Here is a 17,773-nt window from a genome sequence, read left to right on the forward strand (position 1 = left end):
TTGGAAGTAGCTCTCCACAGAGGGTGCAGGCGAGGGAAGGGGCCTAGGTGACGAAACTGCAGGCGAAGCCAACACCGTGGACGATGCGATGCCATCAATTCAGCCCCGTCTTACCAATGATGTGGTGCCATGCCATGGATTCAGCCCATCGCCAACAACCACAAGGAGAATGAGTAGAGCTCATTTTAGACCCGATGTGTCTGGTTTTAAGCTCGTTGTAGTGGCAGTGATGTTTAATTGTACTCATTGTAGTGTTTAACTGTGCAATGAACCATGTTTTATGTAAATCGTTCCGGATATCTGAGCATCCAATTTTGAGAATGTTGTAAAAGCAAAAATCGTTTGCATGTCCAATCTTCTCTCTCCACTATCCATAATTGGTTTGGGCAGCCAAATTACGGGTACAATGTTGGAGATGCTTGTGCTATTTCGCGCGAGAGAGATGCTCGTGCTACTTTAGAACTTTAGAACATTCACCGGAGTCATTATAATCCCATCCTTCCCAGAAACAAAATGCAGAGGCACATCCATCATGTCAACAACGAGCCCCTGCCATACGTTGGTTTTACAGCCATGGTACAAAGCGAGTTTCTCCAATGCAGGCGACGGTTTGCAGGTGGGGGAGTACACCACGGGCTACAGCTACAGCGGCTCACTTCCTGCCACGGCCTTTGCCTTTCTTGGATTTCTTCTTGCCCTTGTGCTTCTGCGCCGCCCTCTGCGAGGTCGAGGCGGCGGCCACTGCTTCCTCCTTCAACGGTTCCACCTCGTTGCTTCCTGCTGTGTCAGGCTCACTGTCTGAACATCCGGTCCGTTCGACCACTCCGTCAGTCTGCGGCTGGACATTCCTCATGTCATCTTCTCTCATGGACGCCCTTGCGGAGGACACAAAGCTGATGACCGTCTGCAGTTTGTTCTCACCATCTCCCCATATCGAGTATAGATCCTCCAGAGTCAGACAAGCTGTCTTCTCCATCCTGCGCAAATGGTAAATTATCAGAAGACTTTGGGGATGGCCTAGTCATGTTTTACAAAACGTCACTCATACCTTATTATCTACCAATTGCAGTTCGGCGTTTATACTGCCATTAAGAAATTTAGAGTTGGCCTTAGTTTAACATTGGCTTACCCGGCAATGCATTCATCAAATTCACTGCGGATGCGCCTGATATCTTCCAACAGTTGTGCATCAAGCTTTCCTGTAAAGCCTGCTTGTTCCATCCATCGAACAACACTTCTAAGGAACTGAATAATAACCCTTGCATCTTTCTGCAGAAATCAGCTTTTAGAATAACTTGGCAGCCGCGAAGCAATGGGACAGAGTGAAAAATAACAAAACAAGCACCATAACATATGAAACTCACCTGGCCTTCCTTGTTGGCTTGAAAAGCCTCAAACTTATCCCAGAAGGGAGTATTCTCATCACTTAAATCTATTTCACTTGTACTCTCCACCTTATTGGCTGGTACAGCCTTAGGAATGTTTTTTTTACCATCAGATTTTTCTAGCAGTGCGGCCTCTTCCTTTACAGAACTTGCCTCTTCAGGACGAAGAATAGCCATTACCTTCTGAACATCACCCAAATCCTCTGTGCTAATCATATCAGCATTTATGTTCTGAAAGCTTGCTATATCTTTGGGTGGACCCATAACTACCATACGATCTCCGATTGCAGCAAGTGCATCAGCGAGTGCTCTTCTGAAGTTGCCCCTGGTGCGAGACCTCATTTGCAGTTGCAGGACACGCACAATCTTCTGAGAGAATTCCACAGGTAAATCCTTAAAGACTCCATGCTTCAGAAGAATATTTGTGGCCTCATAGCAATTCCCCAGACCATCATGAGTTAGGATCAGTGGATAAAGTGTAACCACTAGTCTCAACAGGACTGCAGTGTATGAACAACTAGGAGTTGAAGTCTTCTGTACCCAATCCCAGAGCGTATTCTTGTTTCTCAAGATACTCATAATTGTATCAAATATGAAACGCCCTGATAAGAATGTCATCTCCTCAAGATCGGGATCTGGGCTCGAATTAGATACCAGGCAGCTGTCAAGGTAAACCTTGCTGGTACGGCAGTCCAGCATATTGAGCAACAGAGATTTTGTGCCATATATACAACCTTTCTGTAGAAGGTACGATGAAGCCAAGAAACCAAGGCACTCCATCAGACCCACATAGCATATTGGGGATATGTAGTCCAGTTCATTCCTCCAAGTCACATCATAGAAGGTAGAATTAAGAGCAGTCCTAAAGTTCTTGATCAAGTAGGATCTATCAACGCCAGTATCAAGAAATCTCTTCAAATGTCGGAAAAACTTTGCCCAGTCAGAATCATTGTCGAGGTACTGTACCAGCCTTGAAATGAGTGCATCATCCAATCGTGCTGCATGAAGCAGAAGCACAGTTGTCCTCCCAAGATGCCCGTAAGTCAAATTTTTATTTCTTGGCCGAAGATTTGCACCAAGGGAATCAGCAATCAAACAATATGAAGCTGGTGAATCAAGTATACGCAAGAGGCTCCTCGTTGCCCCATCTCTCCAGACAAGAAAAACTAACTCAAAGAAGCGGCGCTCGCACAGAGCAGAGAAGCTTCTTAACTTCATGGTACTTTTCGGCATACTGAACTCTGGTTCTTCCAAAAAGTTAGCTATCTCTTTTATGATAAGGGTAGTTCTCACCAGGGCATATGAAGATGCCGGATTTGGATAAATTTGAACAATGGTCTCCAACTTCTTAAGTACACCCAAACCAACAGAAGACAACTCATTCATCAGGAAAGACTGAGCACATGAATGACACTGAAGGACATCCAGCCAACATCTGTTGCCATCTTGCTGCAAAGAATTTCTGCCTGCATTAGAGAGCCAACTTGAATTCATGTTAAGCACGACATATCGGCCATCTTCACCATCTTTCCTCAACCCAAAGTACTTACAGCAAAGCTCTTCATACAAAACTTCATAATCATTTAATTCTGGACCATCAGTGTGGCGAAGATGAGATAGTACTTTGATTATGATTGACTTCCAGTGATTCCAAGCATACGCTAGAGTTTTGGGTGATATCTGGTTACGAGCAACCATATCATTACAACTACTGTCATCTTCAGATCCTGGTCCTAATTCCAAATTATATTCAGAGGCTTGGGACTGAAGATGAACATCAAGAATCAAACGGGAAGCAATAAATTCAACGAACAAGTTTTCACATTTTCTGCCATCAAGCAAAGTGCAATTTAAACTGGGAAGAGACTTCTTCATATCTGACAGTGCATCAGCTTCCAGGGAAGCAAAGCTGTAGAAGCCCTCAGAGACCTTCTTTGCCATCTGTTTGGCCCTTGCAAGTGACCCTTCCTTCTCTGCGTATCTTTTGGGAGGCCACCCTCGACTGTTTGAAGACCAGAAGGAATCTACAATGATATTGAGTAGGAGAAGCCGTGTTGCATCCTCAAACATATCTGCCTTCTCGAGCATATCTACCTCCAGCAGGACATCTCCTTTATGCTTTGCCATTCCTGCAGCCTCAAGGAAATTACCCTTTTCCATCTCTAAACTGAACAGTTCATCAACAAGATTTCTAGACTTTAAGAATGCCCGCACATGATCCATAGAACTGAAAGCCTTGACAAAATGCATCATATGCTTTATGTCACGGCACACAAAATAATGTTGAGCACAATTTTCAAGATATGTCTTTCTGATTGCAGAAACCTCCACGGATTTTGAATTCTCAGCCAAATGGTCCTCCAACTGTTGCAGGAACTGCAAGCCAAGATTAAATAATTGTTTTCCTTTCGAGCACATCAAGAAACATTTGGTGTAACATTTAGCTTTGAAGTACACTTCAGCTGCATCTGACCAGCTTTCAGTCATGGCAAAACAGTCACCGGCATCCTCGAGTCTGGAAGCACCACATTTTTGCATATAGATCATACCTATTGCAGTTCAAGAAAAATAGTGTTTAGTCAGATAGAGCTGCGTGGAGTGTGATGAAAAGACCTTAAAAATTGTTTAAAATATTAAGACATTATACTGTAACTCTTTAGGAACAACTTGTTGATAAACGTTATGGAATAAAAAATCTCAGAGGTGTGGGTACAGATTGAATATTATGGAGAATTAGCAGACCTGCTCTTTTGTAGTCACCTAATTTGATATAGCAGGTAGCAGCTTTCTCATGCATGCCTATGGACTCATAGATTTCTGATGCTGTTTGCAATTGAGCGTTGCCCTTCTCCAAATTTGAGGACATGGCACGTTCAGCAGTAGCTACAAGTCCGGCAGCTCTTGCCCACTTCTCTCTGTATGTATCACCAGCTTTTTCAAAACACATTGTAGCCATTTCAAATTGCCCTTCATTGAATAACTGCAAGAAAAAAAAACTTCTAAGATGGAATAACAACTTCGAAAGAGAAGTACGCTAAAATTGTAAGTAGGCATGCACAATTACACCTCAAAGAATTCTGTACGACCAATTGTCAGACAGAAAAAGGCCCATGAACTTCAGGAAAATAAAAGGTCAAAAAAGGTAAACTGGCTTTCCAAAGCAAACAAGTAAAGATCACTAACCTTTGTTCCCCGTAGCCTCCAATCATCAGCACTGCTTCCTGTCTGCATTGCTTGAACAAGGTTAGAATCAAGTAATCTAACCTCTACAAGACACAACTTCTTCCAGTAGTCAAACATTGGTCGACAGTAATCATCTGTATTCTCACATATCCACAGCCTTTGCCTAGTGCGTGTGATTGCAACATAGAGTTGCTTCAACTCTGAGCAGAGAAGATGATGCTTGCTTCTGTCAAAACCCGGATGAGAGATCTCTTCAGATTGTGCTATAATATCTTTATCTTTCATGTAACCGTACAGAACTCTCCATTTGTTTCTTAAGGGCGACGAGCCGAAAAAGTTGTACAACAGCACATCCTACACAATGTATTCAAAGTAACAATACGCAAAATCTTATGACATGACATTTAACTTTTTTTGGCAAAATGCACAAAAATTTAGTGAACTAGATGCTCATACCTGGAACTCAAGGCCCTTACATTCAACAATGGTCAAAACAAGAGCCTGTTTACCAACAAGATCAACAATTTGTTTTTTGGTAGCATCATCACGAACTAATATGACTTGCTCAGCACCAAACCCATGCATGCTACCATGCTTACTTTTGATTTCTCCAAATATAGTCATAATTGCATTTTCATCATTATCAGACTCCAGCAGCACGGGTGCTTCTCCATACACAAGTCCAGTCTCTGGGTTAAGCTTGTCAACACTTGACGGGAAAAAGAAGTACAAAAGGCTCATGATACTTTGTGCCATGTGAAGGATGCCACAATGTGTGCGGAAATTTTGAGTAAGTTGGAACATATCAGAGAGTTTGACTTGTTTTCCATGTTGACGTCCTTGATTAAATGCTTCCGTTTCTGAGAGAAATGCGGTATAAAAAAGCGAACGAATATCTTCAAACCTGAAATCAATACCCCTAGCTATAGTCTGTGCGGTGTCACCAGCAAAAAGGAAGCCTTCCTTGAAGTTTCTGCAGACGTACTTAAGAAGTGCTATTTGTGTCATGGTTAGATCCTGCACCTCATCTATGTAAACAAAGTCCAATAGATCTCCATTGTAGCCCTCGGATATAAGACTGGTGTGAAGGCTATTGACAAAATCTGACAAATCAAACTCTCTGGCAGTGGATTTCATACTCTCATAATCAACAAAAATATTGTAAATCCTATCTCTCTTCTCACTGTTCAGAGATGAAAATCTTTTATCTGAGAGTATCACATAATCTTGTCTTCCAAGCTTGCTGATATAAGGACTGCTTGCTTGATATCTACCCTTTATATGAGAAACTATTTCAGTGAAGACAGTGGATGCATCAAGATTCTTGGTCAGGTCTGCATTGAAACGAGGCCAATAGGCAGCAGCAAATTTCTCATAGGTAACTTCCTTTGATTCAATAAAAGTTTGCAGCGCGCGAGAGTTTGAATGCCCTCTATCAATGCTAGACTGCAGTTCACCATAAAACACATCAAAAAATGATGTCCGGCATGTTCCATCAAGCATCATCAAGAACTTCCGATATGTTATAGTAAGAGGATAGTGCTCATGAGGTAGATTGCTAAAATTGTCAGGTATATCTGTAAACTCTTCCTGGTCATCAATGATGTCATGCATGTGAAGGCGTCACCAGAGCCAAACCTACAGGGTTGAAATAAAGTAATATGCGCGTCATGGTTGATATAATCATATAACTCATAGAAGAATCAGTAAATATCATTTGAAGAGTGTATTTTTTTCAAGGACTCGCCTACGAAGGAGCACATGGTTGCTGTTTCTTTCAATACAAATCCACGAGGGTTGGTCCCCATAAGTATAGTGTTTTTTTATAATTATTCAAGTATATCAAAGAGAAATGTACTTCATATGGATAAAAATGTTAACCTTGAAAGGGCATGACAAACAAAGAATCTAAAGAGCATGAACTTATAAATACAGTAACCCCGTAAATAAAAAGAAGATAAAAATACAGTAACCCCGTACAGTAAAATGAAGTGAGTACATTGAAAAAATACCTTGGACCAAATTGCACACATATTTCTGTCCACTTTAAATATATGTCCAAAAATAATTTTGAAAATGCTAAACACGTGTAAACTTCAAAATAGGGCTCTAGTTCAACAGACTTACCTTTTAAGTCCAGAAATGTGATTTTTTATGGCTGAACACAACTTTGGGCTTACAGTGATAAACACTTGTTTCACAAAACCTTCTCCTGCATCCTTCAGTGGCACAATATCTTTTTCATCAAGCCCTGACAAATCATCTCCATCCAAATGTAGACCTTGGGAGGCAATCAATGACTGTTGCTCTTTTTGAATCAATTTCATTGTCAATACAGTGGTTTTTCCGGTGCCTGACCTCCCAAGTATAAAACTAGTGACCGGGAATTGGATTATCACCTTCTCTTCATCAGTTAGTTCAAAGGGGATATCAATTTCAGAACCATCAGAAGCCGTCAGCAAATGTTTTGCCACTCCAGATGATAACGAGTAGAATTTCATCAGCAAGAAGCTTTCGCGAACTTTTGAATTTTCCATAGCATATGGTGTATCCACTAGATCATGCTGTTCCTGGGCATCAACTCTGCAATCCTTCTTATAGCGAATAATATCATGCTCAACATCCCAAACCATAGGAACCTCTAGTTTCCTGCAAGCAATCAAAAAAAGAAGCAAGAAATAAGAATAATACTATTCAAAAAAGAGAAATAAGAAGAATGTCTACAAGCAGCCCACTCATAACTCATAAACATGACTATTGACGAACAGTTCAATTTCAAGCATGGTAAAAGAATCCTAGGAACAAAGTATGGCCCAATAAAAATGAACAGCGCATACCCGAGGGTCTGCACTCCTCTGCAGTGATCCAGGTAATCATCTGTGTACATGGAAAATAGGTTCTCGAGACGTTGAACGGTTCTTGCAACATGTTGTTGTGATAGTAGGTCCCAAATTCTTATTATCTGGATATACCTTTCTTCACTTTTCTCCAAGTCAGTACTCCAAATAAGATAAAGGTCCCTGATCTTGTATACTTTTGCAAGATTGGAAACACCAGGTACATCCAAGTTCCTAACTGGTGTCCTCCAACCACCGCCAACTTTGACAAGCTTTTGGAGTATTTCCCTCCTGAGCTGTGATGATTTTAGCTTGGTGAAAGACTTTCTAAACTCGTCGCTAACAATGACCTGTTGAATTTACCAGTACACAAAATAGAGTCTGAGAAAGAATGAACTCAAGAATATATCAACAGGTATGTTCTGTAAAAAAAAGTAGGGAGTTACAAGATGGTATGTAATCTATAGAAAAAAAAATCATATATTGACATACCATCCTGCAAAGTAGCACATGTCCCTGCAAATCTTAATTACAAACAGCATAACAGAGATAAGCAAACCACAAAAAAAAACATGTTATAAAGAAACCGTGTATCAACAAACCCAATACTCCCTGACAACAAGCAGAGTCTTATCAGACTAATGTGCATAAATGTGGTTTGCATTCCAATACATTAAATGCACATAACTAAACTAACTTAAATTTTCTCTTGAGCATGCATCCAAACATGCTAAAATGGCGCAAAATGGCACAGCCACTCAAGGTGAAGCCAAGCCAACCAACAGAGGAAAAAACTACAATCTAAATTCTAAACTACTAGCAAAAAGAAAAGGAGGTAAATAAACGCACACGTAGAGGGAGCACACGAAAGTATGGTCAAAGTCAAACTGACTAACATCACTATGTTACTTACCTTCCATCTGGTATTGCTGAAAACGGCCGACTCAGCATTAAGAAGATCCTCAAGTTCATCAAGATCTTGCTTTACTTGCAAAACCAACTTACATAAGGCCGTGTCATTAGTGGCATTGAAAACACATTTACGTCTTTGAGCATCAGAAACAAGGTCTGTCCAGACAGTTCCACTTTTGTACAGTGTATGAGCATTACCAACAATCCAAAGACAGTGCCTGCATCAAATAAAGCATCCATTAGAAAGACTATATTATCAATCTGACAATACTTTGAACAGTAACAAAACAAAGGACTGGGAAAAAATGCTCACTTTGCCCTGGTAAGAGCAACGTTTGTTCTTTGGTTATCAGCAAGAAATCCAACAACTCCTCTCCCATTGGATCTAACTGTTGATAGTATTATTATATCATCCTCTTCTCCTTGGAAACCATCAATAGACTTGACTCGCACATGAAAGCCATCACATGTGTCATATTGTTTGCCAAGTCTACCTTTAATTGCATCAACTTGAGAACTATATGGAGAGACCACACCGACGCTGAGCACTTTGCCCGTACTTTTCCAACCTGCAAAAAAAAAACTAAACTGCTAAGTCTTTAATGAGCTTTTGGGGTCTATTTTGCATAAGGCGAGCGAGAGAATTTTCTATAGCAAACTGCAGTTGATTCTGTATCAGCTTACAAGTGACATAGCATTACTTTTCAGCTCTGAAGGTAAAAACAAAATACCAATTAGTGAGTACATGTAGTGGCCAACAACTCTAACAGAGCTTGATGTCTCACCTTTCATATCATCTACTTAATGTTCTAAGTTTTGCAAATAAAAAATGTAACATTATCTATTAAACAGGGAAGTGTATGACAGTGGACTTGCTGACAGACATATGTAGGGAATTGAATTTTCATAAACCCAGATTGATGCAGTTAACAAATCACAAGATATACACAGGTAACAAACTGACTGTTGAACATAAACTATTACACTGATCACCTTTCTATCAATGAAAGTTATGCAACATGAAATACAAGAAAGACCCTATAAGCTTCTAAAGATGCAAGTCATATCAGCTAAGTATCTTCATATAGAAACAAATTAGTAACTACTACCTCCATCCGGGTTTATTAGGCCCCCTTTTATTTTAGGCTAAAGTTTGACCATAAATTTAACTAACAAAAAGTAAACTATATAGCCAAGTAGCTCTTTCAGATACAAATCAAATAGTGTACTTTTTGTGTCATATAATTTAGACTCCCAGCGTTCGGAAATAACTGATGTGGTTGTAACTGATGTTGAACTAAAACCACGTCAGTTATTTCCGAACAGAGGTAATATTTTATTATTTTTATAGATGGCCAAAGTTTGACTCAAAATACGAGGGGGGCTAATAAACCCGGACGGAGGTGTACCAAGGATACTGAGGCAGGATACTAAGGTTGGAAGAAAAGATAGGATTCAGCTAACATACATTTAAAGATGGTTTGGATCAGGTGCAAAACAACAGCAACTTCAACCATGTTTCTTCGACTGTTTCCTGTGCCTTCTTTGTCTTCCCTTCCATCAGTGAGGTTTATAAAAGTGTAGCTATCAAACGGGAAGCATGTATAATCCTTGTTATAGCTAGGTGACAGGACATTTGAACCATCTAAAATCTTCCTCTCATAAAACTGAACATTTGGAAACAAGCTAATAATAGGATTCATGCGATACTGTATATTCAGCAAATGTTTATCGAATCCCAACATAACCAATCTCCCAAAAAGACTTGTACCAAAGCCAGCTTCTTTGCATACCTACAGATAAACAATGAACATAAGAAGTACGATTATCATCAACAGATCCAGCTTGTTTCCAAATGAAAGGTAAGAACTAAGATTGTCATGAATCAATCTCCAAAAAAGAGTCACACCAAATCCAGCTTCTTTTTTAGCCACCTGAACTGTTGTATTGATTGTGTTATCCATCGAACTTAAACAAAATTATGAAAATTACCCAATGCAGCCATTTCCAACTCAATTTTAAGGTCTGCAGCATTTATGGTCTAAAGCTTCATAACTAAAAATCAATGTAAGGTAAAAAATTAAAAGAAATACGTTATATAAGACATGCATATTCACATGCGTGATTAGTAGTGCTGTAGAGTGATGCAGCAATAACTAAAAAGTTGCTGTAGCATTTTAGCATTAGAAATTTGCAGCCAACTGCACCGATGGCTCGATGACAACGTATAGTATAAAGAGGGTAAGGTGAAACTTACTTGACTTTTAACCATTGCACTCAGCTGACAGTCATCTCCAACCAAAACAACATGCTTCAACCAATGCAGACGTAGAGGGATCACCAACTCACACTCCCGCACTTGAGCAGCCTCGTCAACAATTAAGACATCGAGGGGTGCAATCTCCATGTGATGCAACCGGTAAGAGCTAGAGGTAGTACAGAAAAGAAGTGTAGCATTACGTATGCAGTAGCTCTGGACCCAGTTTTTGTCTACTCCAGTGGGTAAATTAAGCGAGTGTAGCAGATCTTTAAGCAATTTAAGGCATGAAGACCTTGCTCCGTCCAGTTCCTTCTCAATAGGAGATATAGGCTTTACACAAACAGAGTTTTCATTTGACAGACAACCAAGGGCCCTTTTCAAACAATCTTCAGTCAAGTCTACGTTGCACAGAAGGGTCCCAAAATTTTCCAGCATATTAAGCAAGGAAGATATATTTACGACACTATCACGAGAAAAGCACCTTCCAGGAAGGTGAACCCAGGAAGTCGCCCCCCGCCCCCCGCCCCCCGCCCCCCCGCGTCGCCCCCGCCCGGGCGACTCGGGCGGGATCCCAACCCTAGCCGCCGGGGCTCCCCCTCCTTCCATCCCTCCCTCCGCCGCCGCCGAAGGACGCCGCCGGCCTTTTGCCCGGGGGCTGACGGTGGTGGCGGGGGCCTTTCCTCTCTCCCGCGCCATGGGGATGGTGCGGAGCTCCGCGGCGTGAGGTGGCACGGCCGATCTGGCCTCCGTGGCGTGGCGGGCCTGCCTTGACCGGCGGCAGCGCGGCGGCGGCCTCGTCCTAGGGCGGTGGTGGTGGCGGTTGCGGCGGCCGGCCCTGCGTCGGGCAGCGGCCTTGGCTGCGTTCGGCGGTGGTGGCCGGATCTGCAGCGGCGGACCATCTGTCCTCGGATCGGCGGTGGCGGTATGGAGGGCCTGGTGGTTGGGTCGGCGCCATGTGTGGTTTGCCCTCCGGACAGATCCGATCTGCCCGGTGCGGCTTGCTCGATGTGCGGCGGCTCAGATCGGCGGCGACCCGTGCGCACAATACGTGATGGAGGTTCTTCGAGCGGATCCGGGTGAAAACCTTGTGCTCGGCTTGTTGCCAAGACCGGCGTTGGTGGCACCCTGTGGTGTCATTACCTTCTTGAAGGCATCGCCGTGGAGAAGCTCTAGACCTCTATCCGCTACCTCCGGGGGAAACCCTAGATCAGTTGATCGGATGATGGCGACGCGTTGGTGTCGTTTCCTCCTTGGGGGCGTCATTCTTGGAGGCGTACATGGGATCGAGGGACCAGCGGGTGCCTTATTGGTGGAGCGGTACTTCATCCTTCACATTGATGACGGCGAATCTCGGCGGCGTGGTGCAGTGGAGACTCGGCGCCCGATGCGCGGGGATGGACTCGCGCAGGTGGAGGTAGTTGTTTGGCGTCAAGGTGGCGTCGATGACGGAGTGGCCTGACAAGGTAGAAGCCTCAATATCTGCTCTGAAGACGGACCTATGAAAGATGGCGGCGACGACACATGTGAGTGCGTCAGACCAGTTTATGCCCCAGACCCGGTATGTGGCTAGGCTGGAGCTTCTGGCTTTTGATGATAGGTTTAGGTGAGTAGACCGGGTATGTGGCCCAGGTAGCACCCCTTCATCATATGGATAGGAGTAGTGGCATATGTTGCCAAGATGGCGGATTCAGGCATATTGTTGTAATACTTTGTAAGGTCCTCGAGAATAATCAATAAAGTGGCCGTATGCATCTCCCAGATGCAGAGGCCGGGGGTCATCCTCCTTTTCTAAAAAAAAAAAAAGGAAGGTGAACCCACAAATTCATTATGCATCTTTTCAGAGCTATTGCTGTCGCATCAAACTGTTTCTTTATGAAGTCCAGAAAGCTCACGGGATCACTATTTCCTTCATCCTCAAGAAGCATATCGTACCGTGACACACAGTCATCAAAAAAGGATACCATCGAAGCTATTCTGTACTTCCATCCAGACAACGATGAAAAGCACTCAACAAGGTCGTCCACCCGAAAATCCAAGAAAATTTCCTGAAGATCCTCGGTGATGTCCATGTTATACTTGTTCCCAAACAGCAAGACATCTCCAAGAGAAAAGGGTAGACCATTTTCATCAATGTGCTCATTGAACTCCTTCAAGTTTTGAAGGAAACGAGTGCAAACTCCAACGACAGCGACGTTAGTGGGAGCACAAGTAAGAGTTCTGCATTTCACACACGCCAAAGCCCATAGTAAAGCACTAACAGTCTTGGTCTTTCCAGTACCTGGAGGACCCCATATAAGCTTCAACAGGTTCATATGCCTACATCGTACAGCTGAGATCACAGATTCAATAGCGTCCAGTTGCGATTGATTAAGTTTGATTGATAGTAATTGCTCTGTCAAGGAAGGCAATAAGCTCCCATCCTGTGCAACACAGATACCACATACATCATCACCCTGCAACAGACCCAAAAAGAGGAACTCAAAAGGTTAGACACCAATTCATACTGGCAAGAAAAAAGCAAGTAACTAAAACACAACTATCCAGGTTAACTTACCAAATTTGTTGGGGCTAACAGAGACTTGATTACTGTGAAATTGTTATCCATGTGCGTATCAAACGAAAGTGCTTTCCATATACGTATATTTGTCATGATATTAGTGAGAAATATTGCATGTCTGAATTTACTCAAGTCTTCTTCTTCCAAACCAATATCCTTTGCAACTTTAACTCTGAAACCCTTATGGTATTCATCATCCAAAGAAACCTCAGTAACCATTGCCAAGCAATATGCCACACCGTAGCGGTTAAGGTCCTCTGCATATTCAGGTTTCAAGCTAGACAAAATGAATATATCACCATTCCTTGCCGTATATGTCTCAGTGGAAAAACCAGCACCATTGTCCCAGAAGTCCACATCCATGAAGTATAATCCTGATTTTCCTGCTACCTCCATGGAAAGTATTTTCGACGAGGGTGCTTCATTGATGAGTTCAAGGCATGAGCACAGATCTGACCTCGTTTCTTCAATCAGAGGCAGACGATACGATTGGAGATAGTGATCAACTGACTTGAATTTGCAGGGAATGGTCTCAACCTACATAATGAGGGTATAAATGAAAATATGGTTATAGCTAGCAAAAGATTCTTTACTAACTGCTTGAGCACAGAAATGGCATGCAATTAATTGGCACCCTTTACAAAAAAAAACTAATGCTCCTTACACGCAAAAAAAAAAACTAATGCTAGCAGAACAGCTATGTGGTCAATCTCATCTAATGCAAGACCAGCAAGGATAAATCCAGAGCATAAGCATCACCTAGGAGGTAACTGTAATCAACCGAATTCTCAAGACATAAAATCCCAACATATACCTGTCACGTTAGAAAACCTGTCTCGCCACATGTATTATCTTGCTACATACAGTTTTCGGAATGCGACCAGGTCGATTATACTACGACCACCGTAACACTTGACAAGAATGATCGTGCATCGTGGGCATAGCACCATATTAATGCATCATTATTTTGAACAGCAGCAGGCACCAATGTGAATCAGTTACAAATGACACCAACAGGCAACGAGCAACATGCAGATTTCAGAAGTGCCATGTGTCACCAGGTGTGCAACGATTTGGTGAGCAGAGATTGTCCAAACATGCCAACTGCACCGCACTTCCCTGATGCGTGCATCCAAATGACCCACTTCAGTTGCACTACAAGCGACTAATCAATCAATAGATTTTGGAAACCTAGCGCGCATACGCATGCATAACGCTTGGCACGATTCGAAAAAAGAAATGGCTCTAGCTGGCAACCACAGAAATCAACAAACCGGAACTAGCAGCGCCGAGGGGATGGATCGATGATACACGTATCTTGAGCACAGAAACGGCATTCAACTAATTCTGGCATCTTCTAAAAAAAACTAATGCCGCTATCAGCCTAGCAGAACGGTGCTATGTGGTCAATTTGATCTACGCCAAGATGAAGCAAGGACAAAATACAGGGCATAAGCTGCTAATCGACCGAAGTTTGAAGACAGAACTTGTCATAAATGTCACCAACATATAGAAACATCTGATAACTTATACGATCGTGTTATCTAGAGTTTTCAGAATGGGAGATGGTCGATTATGCTACGAGCATCATGGGCATAGCAAATTAATTAGTGCGTCATTATTTTCATCAGCAGTGGACACCAATTATGAATTAGTATGAATCAGTCACGGCTGGCCGCCAACAGGCAGCAGCAAACATGCAATTTCCTGAAGCAGCATGTGTCGCCCGGTGTGCAACGATTTGGCGGGCAGAGATTGTACGAACATGCCGACTGCAACTGCACTTCCCTGACGCGCGCGTCCAGATGACAACTTCAGTCGCACATTACTGACAACCAGTGCAATACAACTCTACAAGCGACTAATATTCGATCAACAGATTTTGGAAACCTAGCATGCATACGCTTGGCACGCGCCGCGCGCTCCGGAATCCGTACGCGCGCACAGATTCGGAAGAAAAAAAAATGGGATCATGCCGGCAGCCGCAGAAATCGTCACCCGGAACTACTAGCTAGCAGCGGCAACCGAGGGATGGGTGGGTGGATGGCGCGGGTGTACCTTGTCCCTGTAGAGGTCGTCGTCGTTGATGTCGCGGATGGACCAGGAGAGCACCACGTCGCCCAAATCCATCTCCGCCATGCCGCCCTCCCGCGCCCTAGCCGCTCACGCCCTCCCGCGCAGCAAGCGGTATTCGCGAGGAGGACGAAGAGGAGGGAGGGGTGTCGAGGACGAGGAGTCGTCTCTCGTCGCTGCGAGTCAAAGGCGGCGGTGGGGTGTGACTGCTGCTGCTGCTGCTGCTGTGTGGAGAAAAAAACAAGGCAGGGGTGATCGGTGAGACGTGGGAGCGGATGGGATTAGGGCATGTACAATGGTTGATAAGACAGTCTTATTTTAAGTCTTGCATGTAAATTAGAGATGATAAAAAAATATGTCTACAATGGGTTATATCTTAGCCTTATCTTTAATAACTAGCAATTCCTTAAAACATTGTGAGACAAATTGTGCTAAGAGATCATCTCTTGTCTTATCTTAAATAAGAGAAGACAAACCTTTTCTTATGAGTTCTTTCTCCTTCACCTCATCATTTATCCTATGTGACACTTCTAAGATAGCACCATTGTACATGCCCTTAGTGCTGCTGCGCAGGCAGAGATCGTTTGCTTCTGGGCGAAGATGATGCGCCGTGGCAGGAGGCTTTGGGGGTTCTAGCCTAGCCTTTCTAGGGGAAAGCGTGATCAATGGGAGGAGTGGGATGGGATGGGATGGCTCGGGGTTGGGAGTCGGGCCCTTTTTTCACGGCGGAACTACTGGACGCACGATACTAAATGCCCGACGTTGAGACGATGGACAATCTGATGGGCAAGCTTTGCTTTGTTATACCCATGGATGGTTGGATTTGCCACATCGTGCGAACATCGGCTGAAAAGGATCGTGTGTATAGCAACGCTCTTTTCACGGGGAGGGTAAACATGCCGGCGCGTGGATGGACTGCCGCGGAGGCGCACAGTGCGCGGAGTGGCTCCGGTTTTACCGGGGTTCGGCTCAGCTGCTGCAGGGATTATTGTGCAGGGCAAATAGGTGATTGCCATGTGTCTGTGTGGGCCAAGAGCTTCAATTAATTTAGATTTAATTTGTTTCTTCTTACTGCTTTGGTCCTTCCTCGTCGTGAGAATGGATGCCAGCGCCAATGGTTCTTGCTCGTCGGCCCGCCGCGCCGGTGGACCTTCTACCTCCACTCGAGGACGTCGTGGCTGCCGAGGGTCCCGTAGCGGCGCCCCTGCCGGTCGCCGAGGCAGCCTGCCGTGCTGCCCCCCGGCCAAGCCCCCGTACAAGAGAAGAGCAAGCATAAGCGGAAGAAATAGAACGGCAAGAAAAGAAACCCGTCCCCTCGCCGGAGCTGCTCAACCCACCTGCGCCCGTCGCGCCTGCTCACGCCCACCACCGTCGAGGACATATTCCGCCTGCAACGTCCGCCAACGATCTGAAACGATGAACTGATTTTATTTTATTTTTGTGCAGAGCGGGAGCGGCCGGCCGCACGGGAAGGTCGTCGTACAGACTGCCATGGTTGCGCTTCTGCTGTCACTGCTTGTGAAAGTAAAAGCAAGAAATCGATCAATGTTCCAATCATTACCCTTCTCCTCATTAAAGTGCTTGGCCTCGGTTAACTCCAGAATTCAAGAGCCGGATCCAAATCGACTAGCAGTAGACGACCCAACAACATCGCCGGCGGGCAAGCAAGAAGAACCCGACCCAACAACTAGCAGGCAACCTCGTATTCTTTCGCCCAGAGGGCAGGTGACGAAGGAAAGAAGCAGTAAGAAGAAACAAATTAAATCTGAGTTAGTTGGAGCTCTTGGCCCACAAGGACACATGGCAATCACCTATTTGCCCTGCACAATAATCCCTGCTGGGAACCCAGCAGGTGAGCCGAACCCGTTTTACCGAGCGGACTGGTGCGGTAAAATCAATCGTTCGTGGTGGTAAAAGTACGTAGTACAGGTCGAAGAACGTGTTCTCGGTCAGCTCTCGGCCGGTCCTCCTATTTTCTCTCGCCTCGTCGGCCAGGGGCGCTGCACCGCGTACCGGCGAGCGAGCAGGGCGACGGACAGCAATGGCACTGATTTTCATTTTTCTGCAACAGGATTATCTTCTTCCCTCGCAACAACAAAAAAACAGGATTATCTTCTTCTTTTTTTAGCTGGAAAGGAAATTATCTTCTTCACGGTGTCCCGCGTGATATAATGAATTTTCTTAACATTGTCAAAACAACAACAAAAAATTTTCGTTAACAGTACTAGATTATTGGTGCCCGCATTATTCATGGATTTATTTCGGACTTCCGGCGACTTTCGTTTAGAGGGAGGAGACGTCCCCGTCGACTGTGAGGCGTCTGTGGTGACTTCGTAAAATTTCAACATGCTATGTTGATTCAGTCTCTTGGAGTGCTCACAGAGCATCTCCAGCCGTTGGCCCTCCAGGAGGCGCTCAAAATCGCTCCCTGGGGCGCACCGGCGAAAACCGCGTGCTGGGGGCATCACGCCCCCTAATCGCGGCGCCCACGAGTTATTTGAAAACCACAAACTAGGCGCAAATTCATCCAAACTTCGACGAGTTCATACACATTTAAAATATTTTA

The 17,773-nt window shown here is 44.1% G+C and overlaps 1 pseudogene; it reads right to left on the reverse strand.

Annotated features, from left to right (window-relative positions):
• Window positions 1-354: 354 nt before the first annotated feature.
• LOC119358127 lies at window positions 355-15,273 on the reverse strand (annotated as a pseudogene).
• Between the last annotated feature and the right edge of the window lie 2,500 nt (window positions 15,274-17,773).

Source organism: Triticum dicoccoides, chromosome 2A, assembly GCF_002162155.2.
Source record: "Triticum dicoccoides isolate Atlit2015 ecotype Zavitan chromosome 2A, WEW_v2.0, whole genome shotgun sequence".
Taxonomy (NCBI): Eukaryota; Viridiplantae; Streptophyta; class Magnoliopsida; order Poales; family Poaceae; genus Triticum; species Triticum dicoccoides.